Source organism: Camelina sativa, chromosome 8 (assembly GCF_030686135.1).
Source record: "Camelina sativa cultivar CO46 ecotype springtype chromosome 8, ASM3068613v1".
Lineage (NCBI taxonomy): Eukaryota > Viridiplantae > Streptophyta > Magnoliopsida > Brassicales > Brassicaceae > Camelina > Camelina sativa.
In genome coordinates, this window is record NC_141887.1 from 9,099,078 (window position 1) to 9,115,671 (window position 16,594).

The following is a 16,594-nucleotide window of genomic DNA, read 5'->3' on the forward strand; positions in this document are numbered from 1 at the left end:
CGTCGCATCAAACCACCTCTAGTCCATCGCCCATTTCTTTCGTCCCACCGTCCCAACCTCGAGTTCTCTTCCGCTAGCTCTCGAGTCTATCATCGATTCCACTTCGCCAGCCTCGAGTTCTTTACCATCAGCCCTCGAGACTTCCCAGTACCATCTCGCGTCGTTTCCACCTCCGTTTCCCACCGAGTCCTGCCATTAGCCGTATCCGCTCAGCCGCGTCCGTACGTTCTGAGAAGGCTTCACGACCGTCTTCACAAACCGTTCGTTGGAACCTCCTCAACTCTCGTTTCTGTCGTTTGAATCCTCTCTGGATTCGAACCCTTGATGCTTGGCCGAGGAAAGTCCCACCGATTCTGACTTGACCGAAGATACACTCCTCCATCGATCCATAGCCGCGTCCGCGGGTCACATCAGTTGGTATCGACCCCTTGACCAAGACGCCCGAGACGTCCCGGACGGCTCCGAGACGCATGACCGAGAAGCATCGGACACGGACAGAACGCCTATCTCGAACGCGGCCAAGGCACCGGCGACCCTCCCAGGAGCCTCAACGCGACCAAGGGAGCTCCAGTTAAGCGACCAAACGAAGAATCAACTTGGAGGAGCAAAACATTTCACCTCTTGAGTATTTCAAGGCCGAGCTTCAACCTACGGACAAAGGACCCGAGGTTAGCATCACCACTTAGGCACATTGAGCCGCGACCAGCTTTGGGAAGCTTGAATTGAGTGTCTTCACCATCACGCCAGTGTGAAGACATCCCTAAGCCATTAGAAGGAGCTGTACTCTTTTTCCTACTTTGGGTTTGTCCCAATGGGTTTACCAAAGAGGTTTTAACGAGGCAGCAAACTCTAGTGCATCTCCACTTTGATCCCACTTGGCTCATGACTTGGAAACACTTATTGACATGCTTAGGAGCCAAGGAAGTGAAGATCCTATCCACGTTCAGCCAATGACGTGGCCACCTTATCCCCTTCCCTTCTTTTCTTTTGAATTTCTTCTAGATCCCTCTATGACCGTTAGATTGGTCTTTGCTTTGCTTTATCTTTGCTTTTGCTTTTTGGCCATGTGTATGGTTTAGATCATGGCCACGTCCCTAGGGTTTTTAGAGTCTCCTTATGTAAGCCTCACTATATAAAGGCATCAACCCTCATTGTAAAAATCAGACTTGAAAGAAATAGAAATTTTCACAAAGAGAGATTCTTTGTTCTTGTCTCACCTCTCTCCTTAGCCTAAGTCCGGGACTTGGCTCTTGAGAAACCCTAAGAGATTCACAAACCGGGTTTGTAATCTCTTAGTTGACCGTATCAAGAGGAGAGCCAACCCTCTTGTGTCGTCGCATCAAACCACCTCTAGTCCATCGCCCATCTCTTTCGTCCCACCGTCCCAACCTCGAGTTCTCTTCCGCTAGCTCTCGAGTCTATCATCGATTCCACTTCGCCAGCCTCGAGTTCTTTACCATCAGCCCTCGAGACTTCCCAGTACCATCTCGCGTCGTTTCCACCTCCGTTTCCCACCGAGTCCTGCCATTAGCCGTATCCGCTCAGCCGCGTCCGTACGTTCTGAGAAGGCTTCACGACCGTCTTCACAAACCGTTCGTTGGAACCTCCTCAACTCTCGTTTCTGTCGTTTGAATCCTCTCTGGATTCGAACCCTTGATGCTTGGCCGAGGAAAGTCCCACCGATTCTGACTTGACCGAAGATACACTCCTCCATCGATCCATAGCCGCGTCCGCGGGTCACATCAGTTGGTATCAGAGCTTCAAACGCTCCTACAAGGTTGTGTCGATCTAAAACTCTTCTTTTTGTATAAAGCTTGAATCTTTAGGTTGTTAGCCTGCATTTTCGTTCATCTTGTAGCTCTTGTGTTCTTGCTGTTCTTGTTTTTGTTCTTGAGTGTTCTTAGTTGTTTTGTCTAGATCTTTTAAAGGCTGTATTGCTTTTTGTTTTGTTGTTATAGGCTGTTAGATTCGTTTGTGCTTTGCTTTAGTTGTGTTTTGGTGTTTTTAACCTTGTCGCTTGGTAAATATAAAGTTGAAAGACATTTGGTTTCTACCACTTGCTTTTTTCCTCTTTAATTTTAAGCCAAGCGTTTGAAATTCAAACTGGTCAAAGCCGTGTTGAATTTTTGTGTGGTCTAGGAATAGTTTTTGTTTGTGTGATGAGAGACTAGCCACCTCTAAAGTGCTTTTGGTCAAGGCCACAAAATGTGGACGTGGATAGTTCCCTATGCACCTTGTGGTCCATGGGTGAGTTGTCATCTTGGCTTCTAGTATCTTTGCTATCCTACCGTTGGATACACTTTGCTTTTGGCTTTGCTTTATTAGGTCGTTTGTCTTTCTTGTTTAAGGTCTTGTTTTTCTCTAGTTTGTTTGTAGTCTTGCGTGCATCTTCTTGTTTAGTTTGTTCCTTTTCGTCTTTGGGTTTAATTTGTTGCATGTGTGGCATTGTTCATCATTTATCTAGGATGTTTGCGTCATTGTTCATCTTTGCTTTGCATTTAATTTGAAAATTGCTAGAGTTTGTTTAGGAATTGAGTTCTTGTTTATTTGGTCATAAAGCAGTTTTTGTCTTTTAGTGTTTTGCTTTTGCTTTTACTTTTTGCTTTTGTTTAGTCTTAGGTTTGAATTTTCGTGAGCTGTCCTCAATCATTGCTTGGTGAGATAAATATCTCCTTGTGGTCCAATGGAACTTAAAGATACTCACGAATATTCTTTTGTTTTGATGAGGTACACCACTTGCTCAGTCAGCACATCAACATCGCGTACGGACCAAGACGCGTCAACAACCAAGGATCAACTTGGGTCGTGTAGCCGCTTCAGCGACTCAAACTCCAGCCACCGTGCCACCGTCAACCGTCCGACCAAGCCTACTGTACCGTCGACGACTTCCGACAGCCGTCCGTACCATCAAACGCACCTCGTTCCAAAGCCGTTTCCAAAACCGCGAACAATATGCCACACTTGATCGTACACTGATCAAGCATGGAGTTTGATGGAGACGAATCTGATATGGAATCGTGGTGTGATGAAGAACTTGGCCTGGAACCGGAGCAAGAGGCCACCAGCGATGAATATTGGTCCGAAGAGGACTATGGCGAGGAGTTAGATCAAGGAGAGCTCGAACGTGGACCGCCAAACTGTTATTGGCCGTCCTTGTCACGAGCTACCCTCGTTGAAGAACCAAGGGCGGGTCTATATGAAGACTCCGATAGTGATGACTGGGTTGCATACACTAAGAAGCCGAGGCACCGATCCGTAAGAAGAAAGGAGCCTATTCCCAAGCCACCCAGCACAGCAGACGTACTGATCTCACTCCAACACACGCTTCGAGACCTCAACGATAGACTCGACCGGATTGAATCAACGACAATTGGTCAACGGGTCGAGAGAAGCTCGAGTGATCACCGAGGTCGTAACCGAGGCATCCCTACCTGGTCTCCAAGTGCTCCCACGCGAAGACAGACTCCACGGCACGAATACTATGAGCCACTGCCTACACCGGTTCCGCGATCACGGCACCCTTCAGCCTATGTTGAGCAGCCAAGCAGGACGTATGCGCGCTCAACTCAACTCCGAGCACCAGTTCCTATGCCGTCCCCGCGAATAAGCCGTAACTCGGCCCCTGCCGAGAGGTCAAGTACTTATGCGCCCCTAGTGCAGTTCCGCGAGCCACCAGCACGATACAAGGAACCATTCCAGGAAGTGGTCAGCGCCGCGACCTTACCAAGTCCAAGGAGTTTTGTGCCGCCAGTTCAGCACCGTGACCTGCCCACGCTGCACAAGGAACCGGTCCAAAGAAGAGTTAGCGCCGAGGATAGAACAAGCCCGGAAATGTCAAGAACGGGTCTTAGACCGTGCACCAAGCTAGCTGAGGACGTCTCCTCGACGAAGCAATCTGAGCATGAGTTGGATAATAAGGAGCACGCCTATGGGGCAGGCGGGTTCGTAAAGGCGCCAGCCGAACCTCCTGACCGTGAACCTTACACATTCGGAGGAGCTAGTATTGATCATCACGCAGGCCAAGGCCAAGTCGTCACCGTCACCGACCAAGACCGACTTGACGTTCGGCCACCACCCTCAGAGAAGAACGTGTTGCAAGAGTCTCCTTTTAGAATGCGTGACGAAGCTTTAGGCGAGGTCAAAGAGGAGTCAGGCCGTGTGTGTAACGCCATAACCGACGATTGCTTGATAATGGAGAGTTTCAAGCAAGCTGAGCCACCGAAGATGGCCACTGAAAGGTCTGTCCATCCAGTGATATTATTGACTACTACAAGTAGTACGCTCCAGCTGGGAGTCGCCAAGACCGAGCCATCTCTCTCCACTTTTAGCGCCAAGACCTTTACCGCACAAGGTCATATGGCGATGCATTTGATCAACTTTGGTGTGGACCAAAACTATGTGTGGCATCCTGGAGAGCGTCTACAACCTACCGCGGCCTACGAAGGGATCAAAACACCATTCACCGCTAGCCTTATCAGGGGAGTCTTATCCTTTACCCTTAAGGCTCTACTATTTTCCTTTGATCCCGGTATTAAGCCGCGAATGAACTTGTGATGCTACTGATTTGGGCCTACTTATGTTGAATCAGGTGAAAAGCAAAGTTTTGAGGTCAAAACTTCTAGAAGAGGGAGGGAGTGATGTGATCACGGGTTCGACCCCTTGACCAAGACGCCCGAGACGTCCCGGACGGCTCCGAGACGCATGACCGAGAAGCATCGGACACGGACAGAACGCCTATCTCGAACGCGGCCAAGGCACCGGCGACCCTCCCAGGAGCCTCAACGCGACCAAGGGAGCTCCAGCTAAGCGACCAAACGAAGAATCAACTTGGAGGAGCAAAACATTTCACCTCTTGAGTATTTCAAGGCCGAGCTTCAACCTACGGACAAAGGACCCGAGGTTAGCATCACCACTTAGGCACATTGAGCCGCGACCAGCTTTGGGAAGCTTGAATTGAGTGTCTTCACCATCACGCCAGTGTGAAGACATCCCTAAGCCATTAGAAGGAGCTGTACTCTTTTTCCTACTTTGGGTTTGTCCCAATGGGTTTACCAAAGAGGTTTTAACGAGGCAGCAAACTCTAGTGCATCTCCACTTTGATCCCACTTGGCTCATGACTTGGAAACACTTATTGACATGCTTAGGAGCCAAGGAAGTGAAGATCCTATCCACGTTCAGCCAATGACGTGGCCACCCTATCCCCTTCCCTTCTTTTCTTTTGAATTTCTTCTAGATCCCTCTATGACCGTTAGATTGGTCTTTGCTTTGCTTTATCTTTGCTTTTGCTTTTTGGCCATGTGTATGGTTTAGATCATGGCCACGTCCCTAGGGTTTTTAGAGTCTCCTTATGTAAGCCTCACTATATAAAGGCATCAACCCTCATTGTAAAAATCAGACTTGAAAGAAATAGAAATTTTCACAAAGAGAGATTCTTTGTTCTTGTCTCACCTCTCTCCTTAGCCTAAGTCCGGGACTTGGCTCTTGAGAAACCCTAAGAGATTCACAAACCGGGTTTGTAATCTCTTAGTTGACCGTATCAAGAGGAGAGCCAACCCTCTTGTGTCGTCGCATCAAACCACCTCTAGTCCATCGCCCATCTCTTTCGTCCCACCGTCCCAACCTCGAGTTCTCTTCCGCTAGCTCTCGAGTCTATCATCGATTCCACTTCGCCAGCCTCGAGTTCTTTACCATCAGCCCTCGAGACTTCCCAGTACCATCTCGCGTCGTTTCCACCTCCGTTTCCCACCGAGTCCTGCCATTAGCCGTATCCGCTCAGCCGCGTCCGTACGTTCTGAGAAGGCTTCACGACCGTCTTCACAAACCGTTCGTTGGAACCTCCTCAACTCTCGTTTCTGTCGTTTGAATCCTCTCTGGATTCGAACCCTTGATGCTTGGCCGAGGAAAGTCCCACCGATTCTGACTTGACCGAAGATACACTCCTCCATCGATCCATAGCCGCGTCCGCGGGTCACATCACCATCGGTCACGGCCATCGGCCAAAGGGCGACCGCGGGTGTCCATCGAGGTAAGTCTTCTTTCTTCTTCTCGGTTAGGTTCGGTTTAATCCTAGTAAACCGGTCTCAATTTCACCTAAGTCTATTATTTTTTGGCCGGTTTACAAGCTCTCTTACCTCCTAAAACCCGAAATTTCCCTTCCTTCTTCTCCATTTATCGATTTCTAGTTCCCTAAATCCTTAAGAACACTAAAATCTTTGTATCTCTCTCATCTCTCAATCGATTTCAACGATTTTTGGTGTGTTGGTTTCGGGTTTCAGAGCTCTTTTAATTACTTCTAACCCCACCTGCTAGTTCTTCTTCACTCCTCATCGACAACAAGGTAAGACATTCTATCTCTCCTTTTCTCTCATTCAGGTTTAAATCCACTATGTGCTAGAATTGACCAGCCAGTTATTTATGCATTAATTTTAGGTTGTTTAGCTTTATATTGATGCTAGCTAATTCCAAACTGGTTAGAATTGCTGGGCGTGCTATTTAATTTCAAAATTTTTGATTTTTGAGCACTTAGGGTTCTTGAGAATTGTTAAAATCTAAAATTTGGGGGAATTTGAGTTTTATTGTTTCTTTACCTTGTAAATTGTACTATGAATCAATCTGTAGGAGACTAGCATTTTTGGAGAACAATTGATCATGTTTGATGGTTTATTGAGTTCTTAAAATTCCTAAGAAGAAGTAATGTTGAGTTTGCTTATGGGGTTTATGCTTAAGTTGGTTCTCATTTGTTCATTGGATTACTATGATTGCTTTTCCCCTAAGATACTTAGTACTTGCTGGTTGTGAATTCAAATTGTGGCTCCTAGTGAGCCTTACTAATATTTTTCAAGTGTTTTCGTATTTTTAATAGGAACAATGGGTAGAACCAACTTGAGACCTGGAGAAAAGAAAACAAAGGCAAAGGAGGTAGTGGAAAGAGATGTTGACAAGAAGAAGAAGAAGGCAACTCAGTCTAAGTCTTCACTTGGTAAACAACAAGCTCCAACAAACAAGAAGAAGAGTAAGGAGGTTGTGATTGAGGAATCTGGTTCAGAGGAAAGAGATATGAGTGAGAGTGAGCCTGAATCTCCACCACCTCTAGCTGCCAAGGAAAAATAGCTTAAGCTAAAGAAGAAGAAGCCTACTTACTCCCAACTGCTGCAACGCCTTAAGAAGATCAAGTTTGCTCCAACTAGATACCCAGATCATGAATTCCTTCACAATGCTGGACTCATTGAGGATATGCAAACCATCTTCACAACTTTGGGATTAGGGCAGTTCTTCAATATGGCTTTCCCCACATATGTTGAGCCAACTAGAGAGTTCCTTGCATCCTTGTCAGTGACTTATTATGAAGATAAGATGGTGGAGGAGGCCAATGATCTTGGACATTTTGAGTTTAAAGTTCAAGGGAAGCACTACAAGATGACTTTTGGAGAGTTAAGAGCTATTTATGGTTTTCAACTAGGAACAAGGCTAGAATACAACATTAACCCAAGGGAGTACGATTATTTTTGGCAATCTATTGGTGTGGGCAATTATGCAGCTGGTCAAATGAAGAACTCAGGCATCCAGCATCCAACAGTGAGATATGCTCACAAGGTCCTCTCTCACACTCTTTTTGCAAGAAGAGAAGCTGGAGGAGTTCAAGCCAATGAACTTGGTTGTCTTTTAGCACGGTTGCAACCTTTCATAAGAACCTACCAGGAAAGGAATCCTCCATTGTCTAATGCTGAAGATACATGTGTTGCTGTTGTCTTCCTTCACCAAATGCTTCACTACCAAGGTTGGGTTTGGACAACAACAGATAAGACTCCTGTTCTAAGTATGGGTGGACTTATCACTCCCATTTTACAAGGAAAAGGAGTTGAGCTTGGTGAGTTTGACCATGGAATTGCAAGGCTTGATCTAGTCTACCTCAAGAAGACTACTTATTTGGATGGCCAAACTGAGAAGGGTTTATATGCATACTATGGTTACATTTTCAAGAGCATGCAGAAGAAGAGGCTACTACTCCCTCAACAGGAGGTCACATCCCTTTATGTCAGGTTTGGAATATGCTGCCACATTAAAGATGCTTACCTCTACTCCTTTAAGGATGATGGGCCAGTGATTCCAATAACAATTTCAAGGAGGGGGAGAAGTCAAGCTGAAGACACTTCACAAGCAGCTCCTCCTAGTCCAGTTTATGGCAGTGCTAGGTATGATTTCCAACCATTTGAAGAGGCCACTACAAACAAGTCTCTTAGAGAAGCACACACCCACATCCACCTTCTCCAGCGTTTGGTTAAATGGCAAGGGAAGAACATCAAAAAGCTAGTCAAGGGAGTGAAAGGTCTTCACAAAAGATTGAAGCATGTGGAAGCCAAACTTGACATTGCAAGTTCCTCAAACCCAAATCCTGAAGTTGTTGTGGACTCAAGAGAAGAGCAAACAGATGTGGTTGAGGATGAGTTGGAGAGACACTCATTCCATGGTGAAGCTAGCACTGCACTTGGTTTTTATGACCCACCAAGAGCTTCAGCATATGAGAGGAGACAAAGGAGGAAGAGAAGAGCAGAGAAATCTCCAACACCATGCACCAGTAACTCCTCCTACTCTCTTGACTCCTCCATGAACTAGAGGTACACTCCAAGTCCTTGTACATATAGTCTTTTCTTATTTTCATCTTTATTTTTCTTGTTAGTTTTTTTCCCAGCTTTTCTCACACAAAGACTGTGTGAATTAAGTTTGGAGTATGGACTAACCATCTAACATTGTGTTTTGTTATGATTTTCATTTTTAGTGTCATGCATTTGTTAATAGCTATGTTTTGAGAAAAATCAAAAAATAAAAAAATAAATAAAAAATAAAAAATAAAAAAAGTTGAAAATTTTAAAAACCAAAAAAATGCATGTAGTTTTGCATATTCATTTTTGTGTTTAGGATTGAGTCTAGAAGCATTTAGTATGCATTTACATTTGGGGATAATGATGAAGTTGCCTTGTAAAAGGAGGGATTTTAGGATTGAACCCACAGCCCTCATTTATAGTCTAAGCTTAAGTAATTTGTCACTTGAAAGAACTTTCTTCTAGTGTAAAGCTTGCTTGATCATTATTACATCTCTATATTATTTGGACTTTAATTTTGATCTTTAAATTATCTTGAATATGGACTATGAATACTAGCTCATAAACATCCATTTGGGTTAACTATCTCTATTTGCCACTCTATTTTGTTTAACCCAATCCCTTGTGTTGATTTGTTGAGTGAGGCCTCTTTGTTGATAATGCTATAGGTTGTGAAATCTTGAGAGTATTGAGAATGACAAAGAACTGGCTCTTGTTTTAGCTAGGTTTGGAATCTTTAGAACTAGCTAATAGGACTGGTTTGAAAGAAATAGGTGGTTAGAATTTTGATTAGGGTAAAGGTTTGGAAACAAGAGAGATTAAGAGGGGAGAAAAGAAAAAATTACTTGGTCAAAAGAAAAGAAAAGATTTATCTCTAAGGTTAAGATTTGGTTAAAAGTTCTAAGTTTCTTAAGAAGAAAAAGAGAAAGAAAAGTCTAGTTGTTGTCTCCTAGAAAAGTTTCATTAAAAAAAAAAAAAAAAAAAAAAAGAGAGAGAGAGAATGCTAAAACATAGTTTAAAGAGATTGGGAGTTCATCAAAAGAATATCAATGAAGTAAAAAGAAAGAAAGCTTGTGTTTAAAGTGAAGCCTTAGAGATATTCAAAAGTTTATGTCCTTAAGTAAAGAAGAAAAGGGGTTTAAGTTGAATCAAGTTGAGTTTTTGGGTTTGAAAGAAAGAAAAAAAAAGGGTTAGTAAAAAGGGTAGAAAAGCTTATAGGTGGGTAGAACATCAAGAGCTAAGCTTTGTATGCCCAAATTATTCTCAATCTTAGATAGATTTCACAACTGTCTAGCATTCCTCTTTGTTTGAGAGTAAACCACCCAAAAGCACCATTACTAACCACTTTATAAAAAGCCTTCCCCTTAAACCAATTGAGCTTGATTTATTTTTCATTTGCAAGATCAAACCAAACACTTTAATGAATGTGAAAGAGATGTTCAATAGGATTGCAAGTCTTTACCAATAGATAGAAGGTGAAATAGAGTGGTGCCTTGTGATAAGCATTAGAAGAATATTTGTAAGCACTTTGATTGATCTTAGCACCATTGCATTACATTTAAGGACTGTGGTTTGAATCCTTTGTTGATACTTTTTGATTCTTAATCCCTTTTTCAAACCTCTCTCTCACTTTTTGTTTGGTCCTTGCTTGAGGACTAGCAAGTGATAAGTTTGGGGGAGTTGATATCTTGTGTTTTTGTTGGGTTTTAAGCCTTGTTTTTGGGTAGTTTTGTTGCATAATCTTGTCATTCTAGTTGTTTTAGGAGCATATGCATCTAGTGTCTCATTTCTCAGGTTCTTGGAGTAATCTCACTACATTTGGAGCATTTGGGCTTATTATGGTGCAAAGAAGCAAGAAAAGTGGAGTTGGAGAAGTGACATGGACAGGAGCTACCCGCGGCCAGGACCAGCGGCCAGAAGGTGACCGGTGGACACCATCGATCTTGCCAATCGGCCAAACGGTAGCCGATGCCGCCTAAGTCCACACTTGTCTTAGTTTTAATCCAGGTTTGACCTAGTTTGTTTTGGGTTGACCCGGGTCCTTTTCTGTTTTCCTATAAATACTCTAACCCTATTAATGGAAGACTCATCTTTGGTTTATCTTTTGTTTAGCAGCCACTTAGGGTTCTTAAGCTTGTTTACTCTTGGTTTGTTGAAGGATTGAGTACTTCTAAGTTCTTAATAGCAATTTCTTATTCAAATCTCCTATTCTATAATCTCTAATTATGATTTCACAAAGATAAAACCTCTACCTTTGTGTGATCATAACCATGAGTGAGTAGATCTTTTAGAACTTTGGGCTAGGTAGATTAGGGAGATAGATGATTAATCTTTGATGTCTAAGGCTTTATTTATGTATTTCCTATCTTGATTAGTGTTAATAAAGCTAGATAGCCTTGATCAAGCTTGAATCTAGACATTAGTATTTCCATGCCCATAAGGTGTTTGATGAAATTCCTGAACCATATTAATCAAGAGCTTTGCATTCCTAGCCAATGGAAATTGATGATTAGGGTGCTTAGTGGTATTTAGACTTGTTCTTAATGCATGCTTGCCTTGTGATTGTCTTTGGAAATTGTTGATTATCACTTGATTAGCATAGGAATCTCGATCATGGAAATGGATTGATTTGCATAAGTGTTCTTAGCCATAGGATTGTTCTTGTTTGTTGCTTAGACATCTAGGATTGGTTAGCTATCTCCCAAGTCAATAACCATTCCCAAGGTTCATTTGTTTAATCTTGATTTTAAAGCTTGTTGCTACTTGTGTTATGTTTCTTTGATTTTGCTTGTTTTGAATTGTCTTGTTTTATTTCTTGAATCAGTTTGTTAGTTAAGATTGTGACAAGAGAACCTTTTCCTGTTTAAGAATAGATTAAGCACCTTTGTGTATTCTTAGTGAGTTGATTAATGCAAATTTTGGATTGATAATTTAATTGAAGTAAAAGTGTTGCATCAGAGTGCAACCATTGAAGCAGATGGGAGTTGAATCAAGGGGATGACCAGCAAAGCATGAAGCACTCGACCGTGTGCAACTCATGGACTCGACTGTGTGATATTTTGGAAGCAAGGGAATGGACCACTCGACCAAGCCACTCGATCGCTTGTGGTCGAGTACATCGAGCTGACTTTCTATTTTGTCATCTAGCCAAATCAGGGCTTCCTTCCCTCACTATATATACTCTTTGTACCCCATGGCCGCCCACAACACTCTTTTTTAGGAAAAAAAATACATCAGCAGCCACAAAAACCTTAGTTCTTACCCCTTTAATGGTTTTTAGCTTTTATTTACTGTTTTTCTCAGAATTCAGTACTTTGTAAGTCTCATAATTTTCTGGGTATTGAGAATCTGAGTTTGCTTCTTTATATTAAGTTGTTATTCATCATCTCATCTATCTTATCATGCTAGTTTTATCATTTTCTGGGTTTATGTTCATCATCATCATGTTTTGTTCATCTGAGTAGTGAGTTAGGATTTTGGAGATGCATTAGCCTAGTTTAGGGTTGTGGTAGTCTGGAATGGTCAAGCTTGATTGTTTAAATATCTCTTCTGGGTTGGGTGTTCTCTAAGTTGTTCTTATATCTGAGAGGGTAAGAACAGATCTTAAGCTTCCTAGCATCACACAAATGTCTAGGTTGTTAGATAAAGCCAACAATGGAGATTATCATGCTTGTCCCAAGAAATTGGTTGCACAAGGTGATTTCTGACAAGTTATGGTCTGGTTCTTAATGCCTATTCAGTATGGTTTCACCAATGAGAGTTGGGTTAGGATGTTACTGTAACTTGATCACTTCTGTCATGAGAGTGGATTAGTGAGTCATTAAGATCATTGTCTAGAGATAGCTCATGTTTGATTGAGGTTTGTTGACCAGGTTAGATAGCCACAACTTGAACACCAGCCCATGAATCCATCTCTGGAAGCCTACTTTGTCATCTGATTGTTTATTACTGCATCTTATCTTGTTTCATTGCATTCTGTTCTGTTTAAGTTTGTCAATATTGCATCTTTTATTCGTGTTGTTCAACTCGACCAAACCACTCAACCAGACACACAGTCGAGTGCTTGATCGAGCACCTTCGGATTACTTTATTTACTTCATGTTTCATTTCTGTTTCATTTAGTTTAATTTCTGCATCTTTATAGTTTTGTTTAGTTCTTGCTCCTGTTTAATTTACATTCAGCATTATTTTACTTTCTGCATTTACATTTCTGTCATTAGGATTGTTAATATCAAAACCATTTTCATATTTGGCCTAACTTGAATCACTGTTACATCTTGATTGCATGCATACACACACTTTATGAATTGACATCTCTTATACTACAACTACATAAGAGAATTTAAACATCTTCCATCCCATCTGATCATCTTAGTCTAAGTCTGTTTGTTTGTTAGCATTCATTCATTCATAGGCTCTCCAGGAAAAAAAAAAAAAAAGTGTTTCACACACCGTCGGGGGTAACGGTCTTGGTGTGCAACGAGGACGTTGCGATCTGTTAGTGGGGGTGAATTGTGACACCCCCGTTTCAGAGACTTGCGGAGAGGTTAAATATAATTGAATTGACCACCTATATCACCAAATTGCACTTATCTTTTCGGTCAAAAGTCCTGAGAGAACTCTACAATTAAGCGTGCTTATGCTGGAGTAGTCTTAGGATGGGTGACCTTTTGGAAAGTGACTGTCGGAACTGTGCAAGTGAGAACAAAACACTAGGAAAGATCATGTGGTGATTTGTAAGGACGGTAACAAGTCTTTAAAACCTCTCAGACGTAACAAACCGACTGTCGGATATAAATGAGCTTACGAGTCTATTAAGAAGACATGTGGCTCATTAAAGAAGTTGGACCCATAGACGGGACGTTACAGTCTTTAAAAAACTATATAAAAAAAATGAGTTGACATTGATACCTAAAACAAGAAACAATAAAAAATCTTCACCAAATTGGATATTGGTTACGAAGTCGTTTTAGTTTAATTTTGATTTTAAATCGTACTTTTGGATTAAATCGAACGCCAAGTGGTGTAAGCCTAGTTTGGGAGATATAGTTTTGTAATCCTTAAAGAGGCTCAAACTCTATATATGTTCGGAAGTACATTTAACTTCGCATGGGATTGTAAATCGATCACCCTCCATTAAACATTAATTAATCATAGTAAAGACACATAAAGATGAAGAACCCTAAAACCTAATATACCTACAAGGCTACTACATCTCATCATCACCATAACACCTAGCTAGATTAAGATTTACTCACATATACTTAACGATCGAAACATGCATGGTCAAGAAAAGATAAATACAATTAGACTTATTCAATGTATTTAAAAAGACGAAGAACCAAGTCACAGAAAGTATGATATTATTAACTCATTTTACAAACAATACATTTTTCTAAATATATTTATTTTCTTCGTGAAAGGTCATGCACACTACTAGGTTTGAATCTAGATTAATTATAAATCTTATGACGCAACATCGCGCTACCACAAACTGTTGTATGGCTACGTGTCCTAACCATCACAATAAATTATACACAACATTGTCGCTAACACAAATTGTAATACAACTACATGTTTTAACCGTCTCAACAAATATAATAACAATTAATCAAATATTGATATCGGAAGATGTATGTATACGAAATAGTTTCATCTCTTTTACATCTAGTGTAAAAAATCATCCAAAATATTAGTATAAAACAGAACAAAGTTACGTGTAGAGAAATGTTCGATTCATTATAAGGAAATGATCAGTCGTGTTGCTTCTTTGCTCATTCTTTGCTCGAATACGTTTGTTAACATAATAAAACACTCAAAACATATCATTCTTTGCTCATTCTTTGCTACAAAACGGATGTTAACACAATAAAACACTCAAAACATTACAAGGTTAAAAACACTATATATCATAAGTCCAAATTGGTCAAACATGTAAGTTTAACTGGATCATCGATATTCAACCAAACATGTAATTTATTAAAAAAACAATATTTCTATGTTGTCAGTATCAAATATCTTAACTAAGATTAATGCACAACTAACAGGATTGGCTAAAGACGTTTTAAGAAGAATCGATGTAGTTGAGAAGAGATCAATACGAAAGTAAATATCATTGCATAACAAGAATGGACAACGTACATTACATACATTTTCATGTGAATCTGAATCGCTACTTTTGACCTATTATTCATTCTTTATTTGGTGAGTGCAGTGAAATTTTTATTGGGACAATAGAAAAGGACCTTCCTTAAAGGAAAAAAGGGTCACAGAAGTTCAAAGAAGTAATGATGAAGAACTCACAAGCATGCCCATTATTTTAAATCTCACCTTTGCTGCTTCAAATAGCTTTAAAAAACAGAATAATGAGAATAAAACTACACTTTTATAATTCCCTCTTCTTTATTTATATATTTACTTTTTTAGAAAGGTTGTGGGGGAACCAAAATCAATTTCCAAACAGATACGTAGAATAATCATTATAAGTTCCATTCGATTCGATAAAGACCTCGATCCAAAAATTAATATCACGTTGCGATTCTATTCTATATCAATAATATTGTTTGACAAATTCTGCCCCATATGATTATTTTTCTATCTCGAGGAAAATACATTGTCACGTAGTCATTTTCCAGTTGTCACCAAATATTCTGTAATCGCATGCATGCCTACGCAACTCTGTAAAATAGTTTGGAACATCTTTAAAACAAGTGTATTTTGAAATTCATTTTTGAATATCTTTGTAAAATTATGTAAGGTTTTATATATTTAAGAACTTGAAATGATGTAATCTTAATTTTAAGAATATAATTTTTAAAGTTATAGTTTCTAAACAAAACAAAAAAAATAGTTTCCACAAATAAATCATCTTTTTGACAACAACAAAAAGACAATTACCTTTAACAAAAAAAGGGACAAATAAATCATCTATAATTAGCATGCAGATAAATAATCTATAGAATTAATAGAAAGAAAGTTTTTGCGATGTGACAAGAAACCTTGTCATATATATGAGAGGACATACATTATTGTGCGTAGTTTGAATAATAGACATATTTAATTTTAGAATTATTTGATTTATAGTTTCGATCAAATAAATCATCTCTTGCATGCATATAATTAAAGAGACAACAAATCTCTTTGTCAAATCATAATTAGTGTGCTGCAATTTAGATGCATTGCATGTGTACGTACACTGGTTACTAACTTACTATCGCAACAAGCTTAACCATATTGACTTTCCATTTACTTATATATTTGTTTTGTTTTGGCTTGTTGCTAACAACTTATAACGCGTATATACATGCAACAAAATCGATCGATAGGAGTGGATCAGCTATTGCCGTAGTGGCTGAGTCTTTGATTACGTACGTGGAAATGATCTTTCAGTGATACAGTTGAATTTTTATTTTAATGTAAGGAAATGGTGTATAGTCTGGTTATAGTCATTTCATGGCTTGATAGCCTTGATTGATTGATTTGCAAGCATACGTAAACATTATGTTTACAAGGTTGCGGCTGCCAACATTTTAAAGTAATCAGTAAACCAAATATTTCAAACCGAATTAAATTATTGAAAGCAATTGTGATACATATGAGTTTTTTTTTTTTGAAAAATGTCGACGCTATTCAGTAAACATATATACTCTTAGAATAAAGTTGTAGTGATTAGACGTTTGATATGGCCAAAACTAGTACAAAAATTCAAATGCACTTAGTGGATGGAACAAATGTATGTCAACATTTTACAAGAGGACACTTCCTTAAGTACTAAGAAAAATCGGATCATACAATTGCTTAACGGTTTCTGAGATTGATTCATGTTCATTACTTCACAAACTAAAACCTAGATCTATCATACCAAAATTTAATAACACGCCTGGATTGTACTATGATTTATCAGCAAAACTCTATCACACATCAGACGACACTACAAGAAAACAACCATAAACCGACAGCCAAATCCGTCGGAAACTCGTCGGAAACAACCTAAA